Source organism: Amblyomma mixtum, chromosome 5 (genome assembly GCF_055824585.1).
Source record: "Amblyomma mixtum isolate Tamu chromosome 5, ASM5582458v1, whole genome shotgun sequence".
Classification (NCBI taxonomy): domain Eukaryota; kingdom Metazoa; phylum Arthropoda; class Arachnida; order Ixodida; family Ixodidae; genus Amblyomma; species Amblyomma mixtum.
In genome coordinates, this window is record NC_143016.1 from 151,335,436 (window position 1) to 151,358,507 (window position 23,072).

The 23,072-nt window shown below is 43.9% G+C and overlaps 1 protein-coding gene across 2 annotated transcripts in view; it reads left to right on the forward strand.

Moving 5' to 3' along the window:
* Positions 1-11,187: 11,187 nt before the first annotated feature.
* Positions 11,188-23,072, forward strand: part of LOC149344162 (cytochrome P450 2H2-like) — a 59,146-nt gene continuing 47,261 nt past the window's right edge. For both annotated transcript variants that reach the window (XM_089546185.1, XM_089546183.1), the window contains exon 1: positions 11,188-11,514. The gene's annotated coding sequence lies outside the window, so the exon portion shown is untranslated. The remainder of the gene's footprint in view (positions 11,515-23,072) is intronic.

Sequence of the window (23,072 nt, forward strand, 5' to 3'; positions counted from 1 at the left end):
GCTTTTTAATGAGATCCAACAGAGCCTCTAAAATGCTCTCACTTTGAGCAGTGTGTTGTACGAAGTTAGGCTCCGAAAAGGCAATCTTAGTTAAAGCTACAAAGAAAATAAATTTAAATTTTTACTTTGTCAGATAATTACTGAAATCAAAGAACGTAAACATCTACGTACGACGTGAACAAGCAACTTGACCTCTAATTGCTAACTTTTCTTCCCGTGTTTTACGAAAGTTTTTTTCTTGCTCCGCCATTAACTCACATACGTCACTCTTAAATTTCACTTCATTTAATTTTATTTATACTCAATAGGATAAAAGCAATACATAGGGACGTGGTGGCAAAAATAAAAAGCATAAAGAGCGCGACACCAAAAAATATAAACAAAATGTGACACTAATGAAAAAGAAGGGGAAACAAATACAAACCGAGATATGATCGCAATATAAATAGTTTACTGCGGGAAAGATGACGAAGTCGATTGTGAAAAAGAACGGGATCTGTAATTGACAAGACGTCTTGTAGAAGGCGGTTCCAGCACGAAAGCATAAAAAGCACGGAAGCAAACAATACAATACAATACAAGAAAAAAGCAAGAAAAAAACAATACAATACAATACAATGATCTGCCCTCCAACATCAAATCTAAACTGAGATTGTTCGCCGATGATTGCATTGTATACCGCGCCATAACTAACGAAGACTACACGTGCACCCTCCAACAAGACCTAAACGCTATCTCACTTTGGTGTGAAACACGGCTCATGCCTTTAAACACGACCAAATGTAAAGTCATGACATTTTCCCGACTTCGCAACCAAATTAAGACTACCTACTACCTCAACTCTACACCCGTTGCCTACACATCATCATACAAATATCTAGGCCTGCACATGACACCATCGCTATCATGGATTACACATATTGAAACCATTTGCTCCGAAGCCTCACGCGTTCTCGGCTACATGCGGCGTAGTCTCTCCGACTCATCCTCAGACATTAAAAAACTAGCATATCTCACATTCGTCAGACCAAAGCTTGAATACGCATCAGCCATCTGGAACCAGTCACAATCATACCTCGCCGCAAACCTCGAAGTCATTCAAAACCGCGCAGCACGATTTATCACCTCGAACTATTCAAGAAATTCCCGCGTCACCTCAATGAAAAGAGACCTCGACTTGCCGTCCCTCGCATCACGCCGCATCATATCTCGTTTGTGCCTTCTTCACACATTCTATTATCACCCACGGTCCAGACGTGAGCTACTAACAACACCACTAAGAAGATCTTCCCGTTTAAGCCACAGCCAGTCTCTAGTACGAATTTCCACCCGCACCCTTGCAATGAGTAGCTCATTTTTCCCTCATGCAATAGTCTTATGAAATTCCTTACCCGAAAACATAGCCGAATGCACAGACAGAAAACAATTCTGTAATAAGCTAAAACTCCAGCCATCCTGAATAGATTGTCCCCTTTGTACTCTTTTGTTACTTAGTTTAGTTGAATTTCTGCGCCTTAGTGTAGTTTTGTTTCTCTTGCGCTTGCTTGTTTGCTGTTATCTGACTTAAATGTATGTCTGCATTTTTTACTGTATTTTTTTCTTGCTTTTGTTTTTGCTTGCCTACGTTGTATTTTGTATCTTGCTCCTTCACATTTTTCCACGTTCAAGATTTGTTTCGCCTCCCTCGCCTCCCTCTTATGTAATGCCCTCGGGCCCTTAAGGAGAAATATGAAATGAAATGAAATAGAAAAAAGGTGGTAAGCTAAAACAAGTCACTGCAGAAAAGGTGACGTAGTGGATTATGTAAAATAACAGGATCTGTCAGTGACAGGACGCCTTGTAGAAGGAGGTTCCAGTAAGCTGATGTGCTCCTGGATGAATGAGTAAAGAGTTGCTGGTACAAGTGACGACATGGACTGTGTGAATGTGACCGATGCCCGATGAGAGATGAAATCACAGAAGAGCCGAGGTACCTCTCTGCGGTGTTCGAGAAGTAGGAGTGGTAAGGCTTTTTTCACAAATGAGACGCTACTTATGCGGTTAGTTGGACCACATAAAGTATGCTCAGTTATTCTTAATTATCTCAAGATATTCGTGGCTTGTGTTGTGCCCGGGTTTATTTCGATAAGAGGGAAATGTCTAGTCCAGGAGATGTCCGAAGTCCAGGGTTAAACACTGAATGCGAATATTCTAATTTACGCCTAACTATTCACTTGCAATTAATGATCTGAGAGAACCTGCCATATGCGCTCTACCCCAAACTTAATCTTCTATTTATTTCAATTCAATTCAATTCATTTAGTTTATTTTCCAGAGTGGTACAAATACAAACTCTGAATGGTCTCCTGGACTAAAAGTCGCACAGAGCAACTTGACGACGGTCCAGGGGCCACCTTCACGACAGCAGTCGACATAGATTAACAAAAAGAAACTGCGGTCATCAAAAATCACATTGAAAATATATGGGTAAAGAAGCAGGTTTCAAAAGCCTACATACACCTGAAACAAACAGTGGGACAATAAAAAGAAAAAGAAAAATCAATTGTTGACATGGAAGCACACGACCAAAGGACAATTAGTTTAAAACTAAGGCACGACACAACAAATCAGGGTTACACGTAGGAGTTCAGTCCAAGTTACAGAAATAATATTTTTAAATTCTTTCTTAGATGGAAAAAACCCTTTTGGATTTTTGTTTAGAAGTGATGGAACATTGTGCTTTAGTGACTGAAGCTTGTTATGGGTGCGGAAATAGGGAACTAGCCAGTGTGGGGGATTTCTAGTCATTACATCTGTTGTTCGCTGATGTAATGTTGCAACAGTTTTAAGAAAATTTGCAGACTCAGCGGATGAATAATAAAGCCGATTTAAGAGTTGATATTCATAACTGTGCTGGAGACAAATGATCCCATACTTTGGAAATAGGTTATTTGTAGATGCATATATTCCAGCATTAGCCACATAGCGGAAAACTTTCTTCTGGAGCACATTAATTTTATCCTTATTTATTTTTGTTGTTGAGCTCCATACGAGACTGAAATAATTTATGTGGGATGCAAAGAACGCTTGGTACAGCAGGAGTTTAACCCTTTCGGGAATCAGGTTCCTGCAGCAGACAGCTTCTTGCAGACGTGATTAATGTGGTGATCCCATTTTAGGTGAGAATTAGAAGTAACGCCAAGAACCTTATGCTCATCTACTATTGTTATATCTTTATTCTTATAAATGATCTTATTTTGAAGTGTGAAAACTTTATTTCTTGGTCTAAATAGTAAAACCTCAGTCTTAGTGGGATTGATTATTATGCAGTTAGACTGGGATCACCCTGATAGGGATTCGAGCGTTCGGTTGCACTGCAGAACTAAGTCGTTTGGATCTGCACCTTCATAAGGAATGCTACTGTCATCACCATATATAAACCATTTAGCTGATTGATCAGTAAGAACTATATCATAATATATAGATTAAATAATAGCGGGCCTAAAACACTACCTTGCGGTACTCCGGTTTGTAGGGGCAGCAGAGATGATTAAACATTGTGTATACGGACACAATGGACTCTGTCTTTCAGGTATGATTTAATTAAATTGAAGGGTCCGTCCCGTATTCCATACCGTGATAACTTACCTAACAAAACATTATGGTAGAGGGGGTCAAAGGCTTTACTGAAGTCAATGAAGAGACCAAGTGTAAAAAGACCAGAATCTAAATTTTGAACTATTTGTTCTTTAAGTAGAAGCGATGCCATTTCTGTCGATCGTCCCTTCCTAAATCCATATTGGGAGTCAGTTATTATCCTGTTTTTCTCCAGGAAGTTATTAAATCTATGAAATATAACCTTTTCAAGCCCTTTTGAAAAAATCGAGAGAATAGATATTGGCCTATAATTATTCACGACATTTATATCACCTCCTTTGTGCACTATTGTAATTCTAGCCTTCTTCATGTCATCGGGGAAAGTGCTGGATTCCAGAGCTAAATTAAAAATGTGGGCTAAAACAGGAGTGATATATTCTATTACAAATTTTACTGACCTCATCTGAATGTCATTGGGGTTCAACACTTTACTGTTTTCATGGTAATAAATGTGTGGTAGACCTCCTCAGTTTCCGTGGGCTTAAGAAACAAACAGTGAGAGGGACTGGGCCCCCTGTGCTTATCAAAGGTTGGTTTAAATTAGCTGCCTGGGCAATATTATCCGGATAAAGAGGAAATAAGACAAATAAGAATAAAAATAATGAATAGCAGTTTACCAATATCCCCCAGACGAAAAGTATACAAAAGCTGTTTCTTATAAGCACTCACTTATGGGGCAGAAATGTTGAGGCTAACAAAGAGGGTTCAGCTTATGGCGCGGTAGCGAAAGAGTTAAGGACAACGCAGCGAACTATGGAAAGAAAAATGGTAGGTGTAACGTTAAGAGACCGGAAGCGGGCAGAGTGGGTGAGGGAACAAACGCGGGTTGATGACACCCGAGTCGAAATCAAAAGGAAGAAGTGGGCTTGGGCAAGGCATGTAATGCGAAGACAAGATAACCGCTGGTCCTTAAGGGTAACGGAGTGGATTCCAAGAGAGCGCAAGCGTAACAGAAGGCGGATGAGATCAAGAAGCTTGCAGAGGTACGGTGGCCGCAGCCGGCAAAGGACAGGGTCAATTGAAGAGATTTTCGAGAGGCCTTTGCCCTGCAGTAGGGGTAGTCAGGGTGATGATGAATGTACTGCACGTCGTTATTTTGTGTGCCGTAGGTGGGTTAGCAAAATTCGGACGCAGAGATCCAAGAGTGTGGTTTTCGCTTTTAATAATGTAGTTTATGTGTCACTTCCAAGTAAGCGGTAGAGAAAGGGCAGGTAGATGAGTTGAACGAGGGAGGGGGAAGCCTCAGGCAGCTTGCGAACGTTTTCGTCTGGATGAAAGAGGCCAGGTGTTACATGCAGCTCTAAATACTCATAGCATGGAACGGTTCCACGTTAGTTTCATTGACAGCTTATTTGACAGGGAGAGAATTAGTATGTGACACGTGCATCAGCTTGTATTTGTTAATATTTAAGTGTATTAGCCACGTTTGAAACCAATGGGAAAGGTATTTATGCCAAGTTTAGCTGCAAAAAATGAATGTTGCAGTGATTTCAAGGTATATAACACAGTGGTCGGCGAATAGGCGAATAGAAAGGATAGATTTAGGCAGGCCAGATTAGTATTTTGAAAGAGTACGCATGTATCTGTGGAACCAGCAAAACTATCATAATTGCGTTTTAAAAATACAAACAAGAGTTATCGGTTTCATTTTTTTTTCGAAACACTAGGGAACGGTCTCGGACTAAGCATTAATCCAATGCAGCTTCCTCCGGACGCTGTAATCGTGGCACGAATTTCTACGACAAATATTTCTCCATTCGCTATTTTTCCGCAAAGTTAGAAAAAAGTTCTGCCCCATACCTAACATTACAAATGACTGAACAAAGCCGTCACTATAGCCCGCTTTCTTATGACCGTACCTTTTATAAGGTTAGTTTGTTTCTGTGCTCTACCTTTGTAACAAATATAACTGACTGGAACATTTTACCAGGATACTTTCTGCAATCCCTTGGTCTTATAAATGTCCATCTTCGGCATCACCATTTTGCGTTGTGAGTGCTCTCCTGCTGCACATGTTTTTTGTGCTTCGCGCCTTGGTGCTGGAGTTTCTTCTTTTTTTTCTATTACAAACTGTGCTTATCCCCTGCTTTGGCTTGACTGCCTGCAGTATGCCATAAATTAATACAGCGAGAAATAAATAATAAATAAAAAAAGCGTGAGAGAAAATCATGACGCCACCGAACATTGCGCCTGATTGCAGTAAGAAATTTAGAACGTTATTGTTCTCGTGACTTGTCGGCTGACAGGAAATTTCGGATAACAGCTTATGTTTTCGCCTTTCACCTTTTTCCGAGTAGCGCCACTCAATTATTCCGACACAGTAATAGTAAAAGAAAAACTCTAAAGCATCTGTTGGGTGCACTGGTCGAGGATTATCGCCTTCTGTCTTCTAGCAATACGATTCTGGATTACAGAAAAGCCCGAAATACATTCAGTTTTAAAGGTAACATATTTTTAACGTTGTGATTTTTTCCGCTTTGTATTTATTGTGAACACCAGGTTCTTTTTACTACGGAAGTGTGATCATCGATGCCTTGCCAAACTTGTGCGGTTCTGAACTCTGTGTTTTTGCACCGTCGCACTTAGTATGGTCTCGACTGGCTGGACTGCATTTACTGTGGTAGGGTTTGCGACTTTGTGACTTAGAAGGAATAAATGTACATACAGTGGGAAAGTCGTGCTTTTTCGGTCTTCTACATCCTGCTACACTCCAGACTAGGAATTTTGACAACAGATGGCCTAATGAAACACATTAAACTGCTGTGAATTTCGTCGACAAGACCGGCTCACTTGCGTGGCGTTGTTACAAAGAACGATCGAGCAGACGCCGCATGTGGCACATCCACTGGATGTGCCACATGCGGCCACACAAAAAAACAAACATTGAAGCGGGAAAAAAACCAGTTCGTCGGAAATTGATCCAATTGTCAAAACAGGATTGAAAACAGCAGATGAAACGGCGAGGTACTTCGAAAGGCACGTGCGTTATGGTGCTCCGGATGGTATGCGTCAAAAACAAAGAAAGAATGCGCTCATGGTACTGCTTTTAGCGTAGTGGTATCCACGACAGGGTGACTCAGTGGCCACGACTCTGTTATTGAGCACGAGGTCGCGTGATTCGATTCCGGTACCGGTAGGTGCTTTCAGCAGAACGAGTTGCAAACACCCTTTGCAAGGTGAAATTTTCCTGTTTCGTAAAAACATGGCAAAGTCGAACACTATTCCTTGCCCCCCCCCCCCTCCCCCCCCTCAACCCACTACGATTTGCTCTGCATCCGCTTTGTGGATTCTGCCACGCAAAATGCGTAAAGCTGTGTTTAGAGTTTTATGTCCTTATATAATTAACAAAACAAGTACCGAATGCTGCTTTTGAGTGAGAAAGGAACCCACGCAAAATTTCATAGACAAGCTGTAACACCACTCTTCAGGTGAGGTAGCAGAAACCGCCCACGCACAGTCTTTTTCAAAATACAGAGCCCATAGGTTTGCTTGAAAGCAATGCTGCGGGGCTATTTAATATATTTGACTGCCCTAAACTTGGGAGCGCTGAGGACGCAAGTTCCTTTCGGCTTCCTGAGATTAGGGTGACTGCTTATGCAAGAGGAGCCGCGCTGCAGGTCTCAGAAGCAGACCCCTTGGGCTGTGTAGTTTTTCAAAGGCTGTACACACTTAACTGAAGGTGCGGCGATCAATTCGCTGGTGAGGACAACAAATTCCCCAGGATCCTTTCGGATTGCGATTAGCACATTCGCACATTACGTCATGGTGGCCGGGCTCAGTAGCGGTGTTAACGTTCAAACAAGAAATGTACAGGTTGCCGGAGAGGAGGTTGCCAGAGAAAGCAGTGCCAAACTAGAAGCAGCGACGTATCGCTGCGGAGCTGATGTTAAACACTCGTCAGCACAGCACTGCCACTCACACGCATTGTTGAGAGGTCGAGGAAATTGGGCTTTAGGAGGGAAAGACTTCGGCGGTGTTTATTTAGAATTGCCGCATTTCTGGCAGGTATTTTCCAACCCTCTCTGTGAATAAGTTTGTATTTTTGCAAACCAGACCTCTGATCTTGTTGCTGTGGTCACCCTGTGGACATGTAGAACACCAGCATCACTCACGGCCCGCGGCATTTATCAGGTTCGTGCAAAAGTACCCGTAGGACACTGTGAAGCTAGAATCCAGAATACGTAGTTTCCGCAGCGGTGGCCTATCATGGCCTCGCCCTCCTGGTCTTCGTCCTTCTGGACCTTTTTTCTTTAAATTTAAAACTTCTGAGCAGCCACGAGTTAAAGCATCAGCGACAACCGACGCTGCACATTAGGGAAGCAGAAATCAAAAGCTTCCGGAAAACTACCGACAGAAAAGCCCTAGTAGCTCTAAATGTGACATCAGGAAACCACATTGCCATCAGAATAAAGACTACCCAACGTTAGTACCAGAAAAGCATTAAAATCCAATAAAATTCTACAGTACCACAAATTTTCGATAGACAGTCAGATTCAAAACACAAACTGCAAAATACCTCGGCGTCAAGAGTGCGTGTAAGCATGAAATAATTTGTAGAAAAGACGTAGCGCATTTAGGATGGCTCATGGATGGTAATAGCCGCACTCGTTCAGTTGGCATCTACCTGGTCCTTTGCCAGCTAGACATTGCGCTGCTTTCTCTCTTGTTCGAATTGGGCGCGACGCTTGCTGTGCGTCTTTGCAATCGTCGCCTGAGGAGTTGTCACCATGAGCTCCTTCTCTTCCAGCAGGACAACCCTCTCGAACTCCTTGAGCTGAACTCGGCGGTGGCGATAGCCCTAAGTGCGATGACCGCTGGACAATCAGGATGGCATTCGCTCTCAGCTGCGCTCGATTGAGAGGTCACTAGGAACACTCAAGATAAAGCGACAACAATACTGACGAGAATCTCGAGCACCCAAGTAAATGCCGCCCGGAGTAAGAATCGTTCTACAGAAGTCTCGTAGTGACTGGCACGGCAAACAAAAGTATAAGGCCCTATGCGTGGGCGATGATTTCAAAGGTTTCGCGGGAACATGCTGTAAATGGACATCGCTGCATATCCCAGCTACGAATTAGCACCTGTGCTTTTTCATTCCTTCGAAGGCCCGCATCTGTGGAACAGCGGCCGTTACCCGCAGTCCATCGGCTGATGGCGTTCCGTAGCTCAGTACTTCTAAATGCTCCACTGGCATGAGGCGTAATTTATCTGGCTTGCGCTGTTTTCAAACCAGCTGTTCACTGTTGACAAGCTTCAGAAATGGAAGATAATTTGCAGCGTCTGCGTTTTTCAGTTCTTTGCGTTCCGCTGCGTTCAGTCGACTTTACTCCCTGCATGTTGGGGAGGAGGGATAACCGCAAACTTGACAGGACTGAAGATCGAGAAGAGGACAGGACGAGCCTGGCTCGTCCTGTCCTCTTCTCGATCTTCAGTCCTGTCAAGTTTGCGGTTATCCCTCCTCCCCAACACGTCTGACCAACTGGCCCAAAGCTTCCCCTTGTTGAACCTTATTACTCCCTGCATGACGCACTATAGCATTAGCGCGGTCTTTATCGGCCTTAGTGACGCGTTGAGCCGCTCTTGTCACATTCCCGCCTTAGTGCGCAGGGACGTAAAGTGTCCGTTGGAAACGCAGGCGAGCGTTCCTACCGCCCCGTATCCGGCTGCATTGCATGGCCACGGCTGCAGTCGTACCGCTGCCGAACATAGGGGAGAACGACTGGGTGCAATAAGATGACAAAAACGGCTATTTAATCGCTAGCACGTGCTGCGCACTAATTGCAACATGCAGCGTGAGACATTGCATCGCTGGTAGCCGCAATGACAAATAAAGAGTACGGATTATTGATGGCTATAAATTTAATAGGCTATTTAATATACCGGGTGTTTCAGCGAACACTTTCAAAAATTTTCATAAATAAGCTTTTTTGGGTAAAAATGTGGCTTTTGCGGCATAGTATTACCAGACTTGACGGACACCAGAAAACCGGTGAATTTTATTAAGTAGTAAGCTGGTGAACTAATTGTTAATAGTTCATTTTTAACTATTAGAGTTAGGAACCTAGTTGCAATTAGATATTTTTAGCCCGTCGTTAGTAATAGCCATATCAGTTTTTAGAATTTCAAAAACGCGATTATCCTTGGCGCTGTGGCTCGACAAAATTTGGATTTTTTGACCACTTACGTGCGCTGGCGGGATTGCTTTGCCTGCATGCTTTCGATGCGCATGTATTTTTCGCACGATGCGGCCATATTTTGTTGAGCCACAGCAGCGAGGGTAATCGCGTTTTCGAAATTCTAAAAACTCATACGTCTACTACTAGCAACCAGGGCTACAAATATCTAATTGAAACTAGGCGCCCAGCTCTAATAGTTAAAAAGTTCATTATTAAAATTAGTTAACGAGCTCATTACTTAAAACGATTCACCTGTTTTCTAGTGTCCACTAGCACTGGTAATACTATGCCGCAAAAGCCATATTTTTACCCTAAAAAGCTATTTTTGAAAATTTTTGAAATGTTCGCTGAAACACCCGGTATATACTATTTTTTTTTTAATGCCTTGTCGATTCTACTGCAGTTTGATTTGCCTACTGTTGTTAGGCCTCACCAGACGTGTGGCCACGAGCTGTGAATCAATACAATCTTGCACGTTATCAGTGCCGTCTTACAGATTCGTTGCGGCTTTCAGGAACCGTGAGCAGGTCCTAGAGGGTTCGGAATCTTGAGCGAAGGCCAGCTCCATGGCGGAGGACACCATTTGCAACTGATTTGGGCGATCAAAGACTGTGCGTTTTAACTTGTAGTCACTCGTGGTACTGCTTTAATAGTATAACTGTCGTCATCTTCCATTTGTTAGCTCTTCGCTTCCAAATGCAGGGTGGCAGCTCTGCCGCTATGTCTGTTCAACAGAGACTGAATAGCTGAGAGTTTGATGAACCGAAGCGGTGGCCTTGCGATGGAGCACCCGCCTAGCATTAAAGAGGTGGTGGGTCCTATCTCCAGTGCCACCGGGTGGCCGCAGGTGTTTTAATGAGCACAGTGTTTACCTCGCTTGGTGCTCGGCTTTTCTGAGGTCAAGTGCTTGGGAAAAGGGCCTTGGACCAAATTGTCGCCTCGTGCGACAACGACAGCTTTATGTAGCAGCTACCGAAATTGAGAAGGTGGCCTAGGTGGCTGTCATGATTCACAAAGAGGATAGGCACAGACGACTGAGAAGAAGAGAGACCACGAACTAGAAGGCGAAGAAAGTAGAACACGATTAGAACAGACAGAAGCGAACTCTTCTGTAGAACAAGATGAAGAAGAAGCACAGAGTATAAAAGAGGAATGGGGTACGACGGAGTACACGGGGTATCTGGCTTTTTCTAAGCCGTCATCGCCACTTCGACGCACACGGCGGCGGCGGTGCTATCTTTCTAGTTTTTCTTTTACCTCGCTTGTTTGCGCACGTGGCAGTGATAGTGGTCTTGCAGGCGCTAATCAACAGGTGACTGTGACAAAAGGCGCGTACCCCTTCCTCTTCTTTCCTACAACCGTTGTCTCTCTCGTACACATGCTTGGGCGGGGAAATCGCACGAGACGTGGAAGGCGACGTCTTACCTGCGCTCTGTGCTGATCCAGCTTCGTGGGAGCATCATACGGCCGATAAGGAGCTCCACTGATTTTATACTGTCCCTCCGGCCTTCAGCCTCCCGCGGCACCGCATCCGAAAGCCTTAGTAGTGGCAGCGTCAATGACCCCGGACCGAGCATCCGCCGAAAAAGTATTTTAACATCGATTTCGCTGCTCCGACTCACTAAAGGATTCGTCAACAAAGGACGCTCCAGTGGTCATCGATGCCAGCTGACCAGCCCGACCAAAGACTGTGAGCTAAAAGGTACAGAGTACTTACTCAACTAGGGCCTTGCGTTTGCATTGAATGCTCAGTGTGCATGCACGATTTTATCTTTGCGACATTTATCTGTAGCGACGCTCGATCGCTTGTGCTTTGAAGTTACCGCATTTTTTCGCTTTCTGTGTGTGTGTGTTAGGTTTTCATTCCATGAAATGAGTTCTTGTGCTTGTGCAACGGTGGCTTCGGTGCCCATTCCATCTGCCTGACCGGGCACGGTTGAGACGCGTAACAGTGGCCTAGCCTGTCGCTACCACCGAAGAGCGGTAAGGGCTCTAGGTTACAGTGTGCCGGGTTAGTTGAGGTTTACCACAGAATTAGTTGAATTTTACAGTTTCGGTGTGTGCTGTACTGCATACAGGTGTGATCTAATTAATGATGCAGATACATTTCAGCTGTTCAGTTCGTCGAATGTATTGAAGTTAAGCATTCATCTTCAAGCTGCCGGATGCACCAGCCGCAGCCTAAGACCCAGAATGCGATATCTGATTTGAAAGGCTGCGACTAAATATAGAAAAAAAACGCGTCGGTATTATGTTCCCCGCCACACTTAAAAAACAACAGCTCTGTGCAACATGCACACTTGAGACTTGAGCTTAAGAAAACACCTAGGGCGTCTGATGTTTAAAGTTACTTTTGATAATTTAAGATTTAATATTTCAGTAATAGTTATGTGCACTTTTTTCGCGACCTAGCTGCCGGGCAACGCCACTCATGCCCTCTGAGATTTTTGCACGTCTGCTATCTGTGCCTTCTACCTTTACACTCAAGAAGGCTTATTCGCCCAATAGCTTTGGCGTTCTGCGCCTGATCACAAGGTCGCGGGTTCAATCCTGGCCAAGGGGGCCCCATGTCATTGGAGGCGAAGTAAAAAAGGCCCACGTACTGCGCGATGTCAGTGCGCGTTGAAGAACCCTGGGTGGTCAAAATTGTTCCGGAGACCTCCATATCGAATCTCTGTATGCTTTCACTTCCACCTTCTTTCCTTTTCTAACGGTGCGATTAAGATGTCCACCAAGATGTGGGAGAATTACTCAAAAGTTTCATGCCGTAGCATGGGCGCGTGCGCATCTCTCGCGGGTGCATATCTACTGTGTCACGCCTACAGTTAAATATAAGTCTAGAATAGTAGTGGCTTTTCGCCATCAAGGGATTACCTTCCAGCCAATGACCAGATGCAAGACGTGCGCTGCTTAGACTGGCAGAGTAAATGGCGACAACACGAATGGTAAAGCGCAATCTGCAAACTGAGATTTAATTACACTCCAGTGAAAAAAGGAAACACCTGAGGGCAATTTTTTGCAGCCTGTGCGAGGTGCCGTGGATGTAAAGCAAGATCGCAAAATGCTTTTTTTTATTCCTTTTTGCCAATGAAAGCTGGTTTATCGTTTTTGAATCTCTCAGGCAAATCTCTGCCAAACTAATAGATAGATTCTTGGGGTACCCGCAGCCACACAGATGGCCGATTTAAGTTTAAAGGTGTCTGTAAAAAAGTTAATCAGGTAGAAACTGCAGTTGAGGAAGTGAATCGGGCTGTGGATTTCGCCATGCTCACATTTTGTCACCTGTTTAACAGGGATTGTTTGCAAAATACCTTTCATGTTGCATGTCCATGTGGGGCAAACTGGACGGTGCCTAAACGAATGGCTCCTAGAGCCCAGAAGAAATTGTCGTTCCCTGGGCCAGGGAATTTGGCCAGTCACTGTAGAAAACACGATTTAAATCCATCTTTTGGAAAGTCCGTAATCCATGCAATGCGAAATGCCAAGAATAAACGTGCGATAATCGAGGCTTTCCTAGTGATTTCTGGCATGGTGGGCGACTACTCATGTTCCCCATCGGTTGCACTCATCCAGAGGGAGATCGATATGCTGCAAAAAGCTAAAAAAAAAATCACACGACTGCCAGCTACGCGTTTGTATTAGTAAGGCAGGGTGGATACTGTTAGTCAGCGAAATTCCAAGGCAAACTTCCCTAACACTTATTTGGTATCCTTTTCATTTTTGCATGTTTCGTTTCTTTTTCATTCCTTTAAATATCTTCATCTGTCATTTTTGCTATCAACACAATGCACTTCCGAGGATTATTCTCGTTTCCCTTTTATATATATATATATATATATATATATATATATATATATATATATATATATATATATATATATATATATTTCATCAAACTTATGTAACGTGCTCTTGTTGCATAACTATATATATATATAGTATATAGTATATATATATTTCATCAAACTTATGTAACGTGCTCTTGTTGCCTTTTTACACTGGAATGGAATAAAATATAAGTTGGTAGATTGTACTTAACCATTACTGTTGTCGGCTTTTAATGTGTCAGTCATGCACCCGTGTACTGTGCAATGTCAGTGCATGTTAAAGAACTCCAGGTGGTCGAAATTTCTGCAGCTCTTCAATACGGCGTCCCTCATATTCGGAGTCGCTTTGGGACCTGAAACCCCCATAAACCATACTAAACAGCGCATGCCTTGCATATGATCATTCTCCAACTACCCAACCTCAAGCACCTCAGCCAACAGCGTCGGTAGTTTATTTATTTATTTACAGATACTGCGATCTTGTACAGATCATAGCAGGGTGGGACAAAATAAAATACAAGCATATAAACACACACAAATTCATAACATTTACAGGCACTTTTCAAACAACAGTAAAGAATTTTGATTAACAGTCTCGCTATTAAGTTTGTTCCAATCAGTAATTGTCCTCGAAAAAAAAGAATATTTAAAGCAGTTATTTCGCGCGTTCAAAGGGGTTATTGTTAGTGCATGCCTTTGTCTCGTGTTGTAACCTGAGGCGAAAGAGAAATAATTAGAGGTATCAACTTTATAATGTCCTTTTATAAGCTGGAAAAAAAAAAACTTTAACCGACAAACACGATTGCGCTCAACGACGGGAGTAACCCACTTCGCCTCACGAGCTCACTTACAGATGCACGGCCATATGAGTTAAAAACAAATATAGCTACTTTATGCTGTATTCGCTCTAATTTCTGAATGTTTGTTAACGTAAAAGGGTCCCAAATGATTACGGCATATTCTAGTAACGGACGGATGAGGGAATTGTACGCCAATAGACGAAAACTAGGCGGGGATGACTTTAGGGAGCGCCTCAAGAAAAATGGTTTCCGCATTGAGTTTGCTACTACAGCGTCTATGTGTTTTGACCACGAAAGGTTGTTAGTGATCCATAGGCCCAAATATTTATACTCTGTCACTTCTAATAATGATATGCTGTTAGTACCGTACACAAAATGAAGAGGCATTTTCTTTTTTGTAATTTTCATGAAGACGGTTTTTTCAAAATTAATGCGCATCTGCCATTTGTTGCACCACGCAACCACCTTCGCTAGGTCATTATTTAGACGCACCTGGTCGTCAACTGAAGACACCATTTGATACAGGATACAGTCATCCGCGTAGTTTCACGCGGACTGAAAGATCTGCCACAATGTCATTAATAAACAAAAGAAATAAGAGTGGTCCCAAAACAGATCCCTGGGGGACGCCAGACATAACCCGGACACTGCTAGAAGAAATATTGTTTAGAGTGACGAACTGACATCTGTTCGAGAGATAAGCTGTAATCCATGCAAGTATCCTGTCAATTTTAATGTAATAACTTAATTTATGAATTAGTTTGTTATGTGACACCTTATCGAATGCTTTGCGGAAATCCATGAATATTGCGTCTGTTTGCTTTCCCTGGTTAATCGACTGAGCAAAGTCATGCACAGTTTCAACTAACTGTGTACTTGTAGAAAACCCACACCTGAAACCATGCTGAAAATCGGTAAGCACTTTGTGCTGTTCCAAGAAACCTAATATATGTTTATGAATTATATGTTCTAAACTTTTACATGATGTCGACGTTAGATATATGGGTCGGTAATTCTCGATGTGTGCTTTTTTTCCGGTTTTGTGCAGAGGTTTAATCGCGGCTGTCCTCCAGTCATCCGGTAAAGAAGTCATTTAAAGATCTGTTGAATATTACTGTCAAGTACTTTGAGCACCACACTGCATAGCGCTTCAAAAAAGTGTTTGGTATGTTATCGGGACCTGGTGATTTTTTGACATCAAGGTTCAAAACCTACTAGAGTGAGTAGCATGACAGTAAAGGGAGGGGACTACCCTAGACATTGCAGAGAGGAGGGCTATTCCCCTTTCATCTGCCATTCCCTGCACTGTCCTGCTAGCAGGTTCATGAGAATCGGCCGATACCACTGGCTGGAAGGGGTCCTCTGACGGGTAAAAGCCGCTTTTCTTCACTTGTACCTGACTATAGCAGCAGTACACTCCGCTTTGAGACATAGGCTCCGCACCCCGCACCGTCTTCCGCGAAGTGTACGAAAGTGAGAAAAACTGGAGGAGACACTTCAGCTGTGTCTTAAGGGTAGACATGATAGAGTAATGGATTAATTGCCGTATATGCAGAAGGTCATGCTCTACTTTACATTCATAGATACTTGGGCGTCCTGATACTCATCACTGCGCAGTGGTGCAGCGGTTAAGCGTTGCGCCACTGCTCTGTGATGGCAGGTGCTCCCAGCGATGGACCTTGTGCGGCACAGTAGGTCTTCCCGAGTAGCCAATAATTATTTTAACTGCAAATGGGTAGTTTTCTCACAATCCGGTGGCAGGTTGCGATGGCGTCGCAAGGTCACATGAGTTAGGCGTCCCACCTGCCTCCTAGGTTGCTCTCTGGGCACCGCCTGCCAGAGTCATGCGCGCGGTTTTTCGCTCACAACCCCGACAACGCCGATGCCAGATTTTCTGGCGAGCGGGGCCTTTAAAACTATCGCGTTAAAAAGAAGCTCTGTACATCACAGTTTCAAACTGTTTGCATGCATCCTTAATTCATTTTTTTTTCTTCAAGAAGAAGTCAGTGCGGGTTCAGTTCTGTCTGCAGCACGCCTTTTCCACAATAACTGCTCCATACGCTTGACTGGTAAATGTTTCCTTTCGCAACTTGTGTCAATACTTTCTGCGGTAGAACAAGCTTGGCCACGATCCGATAATATATGCCGTGAAGGAGGGCAGAAAGTTGGGCAAGTTGGTAAACATTCATGATTGGTTTCAAAGCGCGACAAGACGGAGACGATTGTCGTGTTTGTTTCTTCCTTTCGTCTCCGTCTTGTCGCGCTTTGAAACCAATCATGAATATATGCCGTGCAAGGAGCCTCCATTCTCATAAACCGAAACACTCTGGCGCAAGCATCTATACCTCCTCCAGCAAAGCCATATTCGCAGTGAAGACTACTGGAACCCAACCCACGCGACATTCTGATGGAGTCCCATAACTGCAATCATATTGCAGTTATATTTCGCTCGTTATCTGGACATTAGGGCCTGAAAGGAAATGATTGGGCTCATCAACGAGCCCAAGAAATTCCAGGCGCCCCAGATCCGCTGGCCAAATCTAACGTCAGCGGAAGACGCCTAGCCACATTAAGGGCAAATAGCCGAACACAGTAATCCACAATATCTTCTCTCAACCCCACCCGCCGCTCTACACGAAGCAAGCACGACTCCAAGGCAAGTTTGAGACGAACACTTTCCTCATTTCACTAACGCTCTCCAACAACGGATTGTATGACACCTTTCGCAACTGCGGGAGATCAGGGCATATATAGATTGCACCCTAGCTTATACAGGTCGTTTCACCTAAGAGTTGCACAATTTTTAAAAATAGGGTTTGTGTCTTAGAAGAGCGCCCTTTTCCGGCACCCCACTGTCAGCGGTGTGGTACATAAGAATTCAGCTATGACGTGCTAACCAGCAGACTGGTTGACTAATATTAAATAGTTAACGTTCTAGTTATTGATTTTAGGCTCCTTAACTTATTGAAAAACGTGTAGCCGACCGTAAGTAATGCCTATGTAATTTTTAAAATTCGAAAACGAGGTTAGCCTCGGCGCTATGGCCCAAAAAAGTTTGGCTATTTCGACCAGTTACCTGCGCTGGAGAGAGAGGCTGCTTTGCCTGCAAGCTGCTCGAAAGCGCATGTATTTTGGCGCAATGTTGCCAGAATTTGTTGGGTCACAGCGCCGAAGGTAACTGCGTTTTCCAAATTCTAGAAACTGACATGGATTTTAATTACGGTGTACAACAATTTTTTTCAGTAAATAAGGGGCCTAATGTAATAAATAAAAAGTTCATTATTCAATATAATTTAACCAGCCTACTTGTTAGCATATCTTAGCTATATTCTGATTGACTGCGCCGCCGACAATGATATGCCGAAAAAAGCGCTCTCCTAACTTAATTTTTTTTTAAATATTGTGTAAAGTGTCAGATGAAACCCCCTGTATAACACTGCAGTAATCTGTCCATATTTCTCTCACGTTTTCCAGTCTTCCTGCAGCGCTTAGCTTCACTCGGGATTAGCGGATGACCAAGAAGCCTTAGCTGAGTAAGCGTTTCTGTTCACTGGGCCCCGAATAAAGCTTTTCCTGTTCTTCTCGTTATCACTGCGCATTTAGTTCCTTACAGAGAACTGGCGATTATGCGAATACTTAATAGTTGCGCATTCTTAATGCTTTCGTTAACGAGCTTATGGAGTTCGCTCATGAAGATTATTTCGCATTTTCCTGCGCTGACAAAACAAGCATCTGCACAGTTCTTTGATTAACGGAGTTGTTTGGTACGGCTTCTGGCGCAGGGATCAATCTTCCCGAGCATTGTGGCCTGCTATTTCGGTTTGGTTTATCGGGGTTTAACGTCCCAAAGCGACTCAGGCTATGAGGGACACCGTAGTGAAGGGCCCGGCAAAACTTTCGACCACCTGGGGTTCTTTAACGTGCACTGACATCGAACAGTACACGGGCCTCTATAACCGCCGCGGCCGGGATCGAACCAGCGTCTTTCGGGTCAGCACCTGGCCATTCCATTTGTTGCCTCGGAGGGTGCCGATTGTGTTCAGAGACCCAGATTATTGTTTGTGTCTTGTTGTGTGTTCCTTTCAGAAGTGTATTTAGTCCTTTACTTAAGATATTTGCTTTGATGTAATTACTTCATGCCCAGTAAGGCATGTTGACGGGCTAATTGGTTTTGCATCTTGCAACTTGGGAAAAAAAACCCCTATACGCAAATAATTTCACAAGGACACAAAAAGAGACAAGGAGACAACGGACAGGCGCCAACTTCCAACTGTTTATTGCTAAAAAAAACACATACATTTATATTCTCGGGCAACGCCCACATTTACACACCACGTGCCTTTACCACGTGCCTTGTGTAAAGGCACGTGGTAAAGGCACGTGGTGTGTAAATGTGGGCGTTGCCCGAGACTATAAATGTATGCGTTTTTATTGAGCAATAAACAGTTGGAAGTTGGCGCCTGTCCGTTGTCTCCTTGTCTCTTTTTGTGTCCTTGTGAAATGATTTGCGCCTAGGTGGGGGTTTTTCTTCCCAAGTTTCAAGATGCTTCATGCCGATTGCGAATCTGTTATGATTATTAGGTTCTGGTTGACACTGTTTGCGTTGATGGCTATAAATCTACTGCGATTACCCCAGCTTCTCTTTCTTTGAGATTCTGAAAGTGTGGCGCTTGCTCTGGTGTTTAGCGCGTTATCAGTGACAGCTATTACCATTGCACTTTTCCCGTCATATGCGGCTACGTCCGTACATAAGCGTTGTGGTATGCTCCCATACGCTTTTTGTAGGTACTTAGCCCTGCCTTTCCTTTTCTCTACGTGACGTTACAGGTGCAAATTTCTAAGCACTGCTGCTATCTAGATGTTGTCAGTGGACAACGAAGAAGACAGTGCTGGGCTCGTGCGCGGAGCGCGAAGAGGACGAAGTGTGATCTGTGCGATGAAAAGCTGAGGATCGGAAGGGACGCTCGATTGGCAAACATAATGACCACTGTATGTGCGCAATATGTTTGCGAATTTTTCGTGGTATGTCGTCCTCGATTTGAGCATGCGTCTTCCGGTGTGTGTTTGTGATAGTCGTTATCGTTGGATGATTAGGTGTGCGTCTGTGATTTCCTCAAGGCTGTTATGAATTCTCAAGGATGTTATGAAGTCCTGTCTACCTCGTTTCTTTTGTGTCGTGTCTTTCGCGCAAAAAACCCAGAATGCTTAGGCACCAACTAGCCTGCAAAAACGTACTCGCTGTTATGAATGCCTACGGCCTGTAATTTCATATTTGTCATGCAGGGCGCAGCCCAAGCGACTGTTAGTAAGCTTGCCTGATTAGTCCATTTACTGACTTTTTTTGGGGCTTAAGCAGAGCATGCGGTTTGTGACATGCTATGCTGCTGATGACGAATGTCTGTGTTAAGCGTGTCATGTCTCTTTCATTCTAGTCTTGGGCCCTATTCCCGGGCAAGGATTCTAGTCTGGGGCACTGTCTGTATCATGTCATTCGTTATAGTGATGGTAGTATAAGGTTGCTCTTCTGGTATTCCCCAGGAATTTTTCTTCGCAATGAGGAGTACTGATTTTTATGGCACTCATTGAAGTCCGCATTCTTCTGCGCACTTTTGGACTACCTTGGCAGCTTGTTGCTGTTGCTTTATGGAGACTTCTGGCCCTTCATTAATCCATGTGGTTTTATCATAGAGAGGAGCTCTTTAATTTAAATTAAGAGATTATCCGCATATACAGCATATTTGATTCCACTTATGTTGTCCGGTTTCTCTGGCAGCTTCATGAGGGTGATATTGAAGAGTTTTGGTGACACACCGCTGTTGGGTTCTTGGGCTTCCTATATGTCGAAGTTACGATCTGGCTTCATGATTCCTGTTTACATCCGCGAAAAAAAAAAAGAGCTAGAGTTTTAACGCCGTTGCACCGAGTATCTGCGATAGCTCTTGGTTTCGAATTCGCTTGACTCTTGCGCAGACGCTACCTTACGTCGCCCTCCAAGACAATTTTTTTAAAACTTGCCTACCACGAGACCTTCCCTTTGCAACACCGTATCGAAGCCATTTCATCTCAAAGGTCAAAGGTCGAGGCTTCGGAGGCCCATTAGCTTTTTCAGGATTGCTAATGAAGTTGCGGTTTCGCACTAAAAATCGGCTTCGACGCACGCATTTTACTTCCAAAATCGGCCGGTGGTGGCGACGGTTCCAGTTCGTTTTCTCTCGTTTTTACTTGATAACAGCTCTATTTTCTGTGAGAGTGGCCTTATTGTGATTTAAACACCGTTTGCAAAATGCGTGCGTCGAAGCCGATCCAGGCTAACTTTTATTTGTCTTCGGTGTTCCTTTAAATGCTTGGACGGCACTCATTGTTTGCTATCGTTTCTTCAGTCGTCCTTTTTGAGGGGTGAGGGGGTGATAGGAGCGAGGTGTATTTGCTGTTCGTTTTCTGCTGGGTCCTTTGTCTGCTGAGTTTTTGTTTTCAGCCGCTGCAGCAGTTAAAAATATCAGACTTCTATGATTTTTTCTTTGCGGCCATGCACTGCTAAAATTCTTCTGTCTGCCTGGACATCACATACTTGTTCGAGTGGGTGATATGCCTCTAGCTCCGTGGACGAAGAAATTAATGCAGAAGCATTTCTTGTCTCATAAGTGGCGTGTACAGGACCTGTCAGCAGAGTGTGTCGGCAAAGCGTGTCGGGAGAGCTGGTCATGATAGCGTGTTCACAAAAAATGACCATTCGAATAAAGAAATCTGCCGTCACTGCGGTTCGAACCCCGGCCCTCTGTCGCAGGGGTTCGCCACCGAAGGTGAATCGCCACCGAATGAGAAAAATTCGAATTAACATTGCAACTAGAAAAATTGGGACGTGAATGGGAAAAATTGCAATTAGGATTAGAATCGGAATTGAAAAATTTTGTTTGGAAGTGAAATTTAAGAATTGCAAATGTAATTGAAAGTATCAAAATTGCAGCCGAGTAATTGGAATGCATGCAAAGAAATAACTTGTCAAAGCGAAACTTAAATTGCAACTGCTGTGAATGAATTCAGTACGCCATCCCATGTTGATCACGAAATCGGAGCCTACATGCTAACGCATTCTCCTCCATATCAATGCGATTGATTATCCGTGAATCTTTTACGGTAATCATTTTATTCGACTAAAAGAACTCTTCAGCTAAACCTCTTCGATTGCGCTTGGCTTAAATTGCACAAATGGCGGCATAACTGGTTTTTAGCCATTAAAAACTAACAATTGTGGGACCCGATTAATCGGTATGCATATAAGCACGAGCTCACGGTACTCTCAAGGGATAAACAACGCAACTGCACAACAACGTGAGTGCCTGAATTCTATGTACAGGGCGTTTCACAAACATTCCAGGTTAAAAAAAGTCCAGGTTAAAAAAAGAGGGGTATACCACAGTTGAGTGAAACTGACAACATAGTGCTTACCGTCGTGTGGAGCAGCTAAGACAAAGTTTAAAATTCTGTCTAATCTGTGCTTATTTGTGCAAAATGGGAAGTTTTTACTTTAAGCCCAAGTGCGTTTCCTCAAGGTGTAGAGTGGGTTCAGAAACATCCGAGCCACTTTTCTGTCGCAACATGCTTCCTGCGTGGTCTCTTTTTCTGCACTTCAGGAAGGGAAATACAAAAAATATCACGTGACTGGGCTCTAGCAGCACCATATTTCAGCGCTCTCAACCGTATTTTGTTCGAACAAAGCGTTTTCGGTGACTGTCGAAGTGAGTGGCCGACGCAGCTATCTGTATCGGCCTGAAATTGCGTCAGCACATTCCACCGGAACATGCAAACGAGTGCCGCCGTCTCCGATAAGTGATAGGAAGGCCTCCGAAAGCCACTTGAGGCGTCATCGCATTCAGTCCTGACATAGAGAAACAAAGAAGTAAAGGAAAGTGCTAAAATAGCGTCCTTGAAGATAGAAACCCGGATAACCTCAGTTTATTTTTTGCATCTTTATGCAGCGCGTCTAATTCAGCGGCGGCCGCTCACATTGACGCGGTCAGCGTCCGCGCTTTCGTCCGAAACACGATTGATAGCGCTACAGCATATATGGCAGAGCAAGAGCGCAGTCAAGTGGGATTTTTCATATTTCGAGGGCGTTGTTTGAATTCTGGCTCGTGACCTCTTTGAATGAAAGAAGGGTGCGTGAGAGACTAATAACCATTTCGTACCGCCATATCGTGTTCGACGACATTACCGCGTAAAGCTCGGGTACTGCTCATTACCGAAAGTACGAGATTGGGCATAGATGCATCGAGGGACGCGGTAGCCACGAATAATGCGAATCCCAAGCTATGTGTTGACAAGCACTTAGAAGTAATGTAAAAAAAAACATTAATGGGACACTTAAGCTCCGCTTTAAGGGTATGACGCGATGGCGTATTGGGTTAATTCCTACATATACAGAAGGTCAACCTCTACTTTACATTCATAGATCGCTGGGAGTCCTCATACCCATCGTGGCGCAGCGGTGCTGCGGCTAAGCGATGAGCCACTGCCCTGCGATGGCAGGTGCTCCCAGCAGTGGGCTTTGTGCGACCCAGGTTGCTCTGCCCGAGTGATAAATCATGAGTTTAACTGCCACCTGTCGCGGTGGGCAGTTTTCCCACTATCTGGTG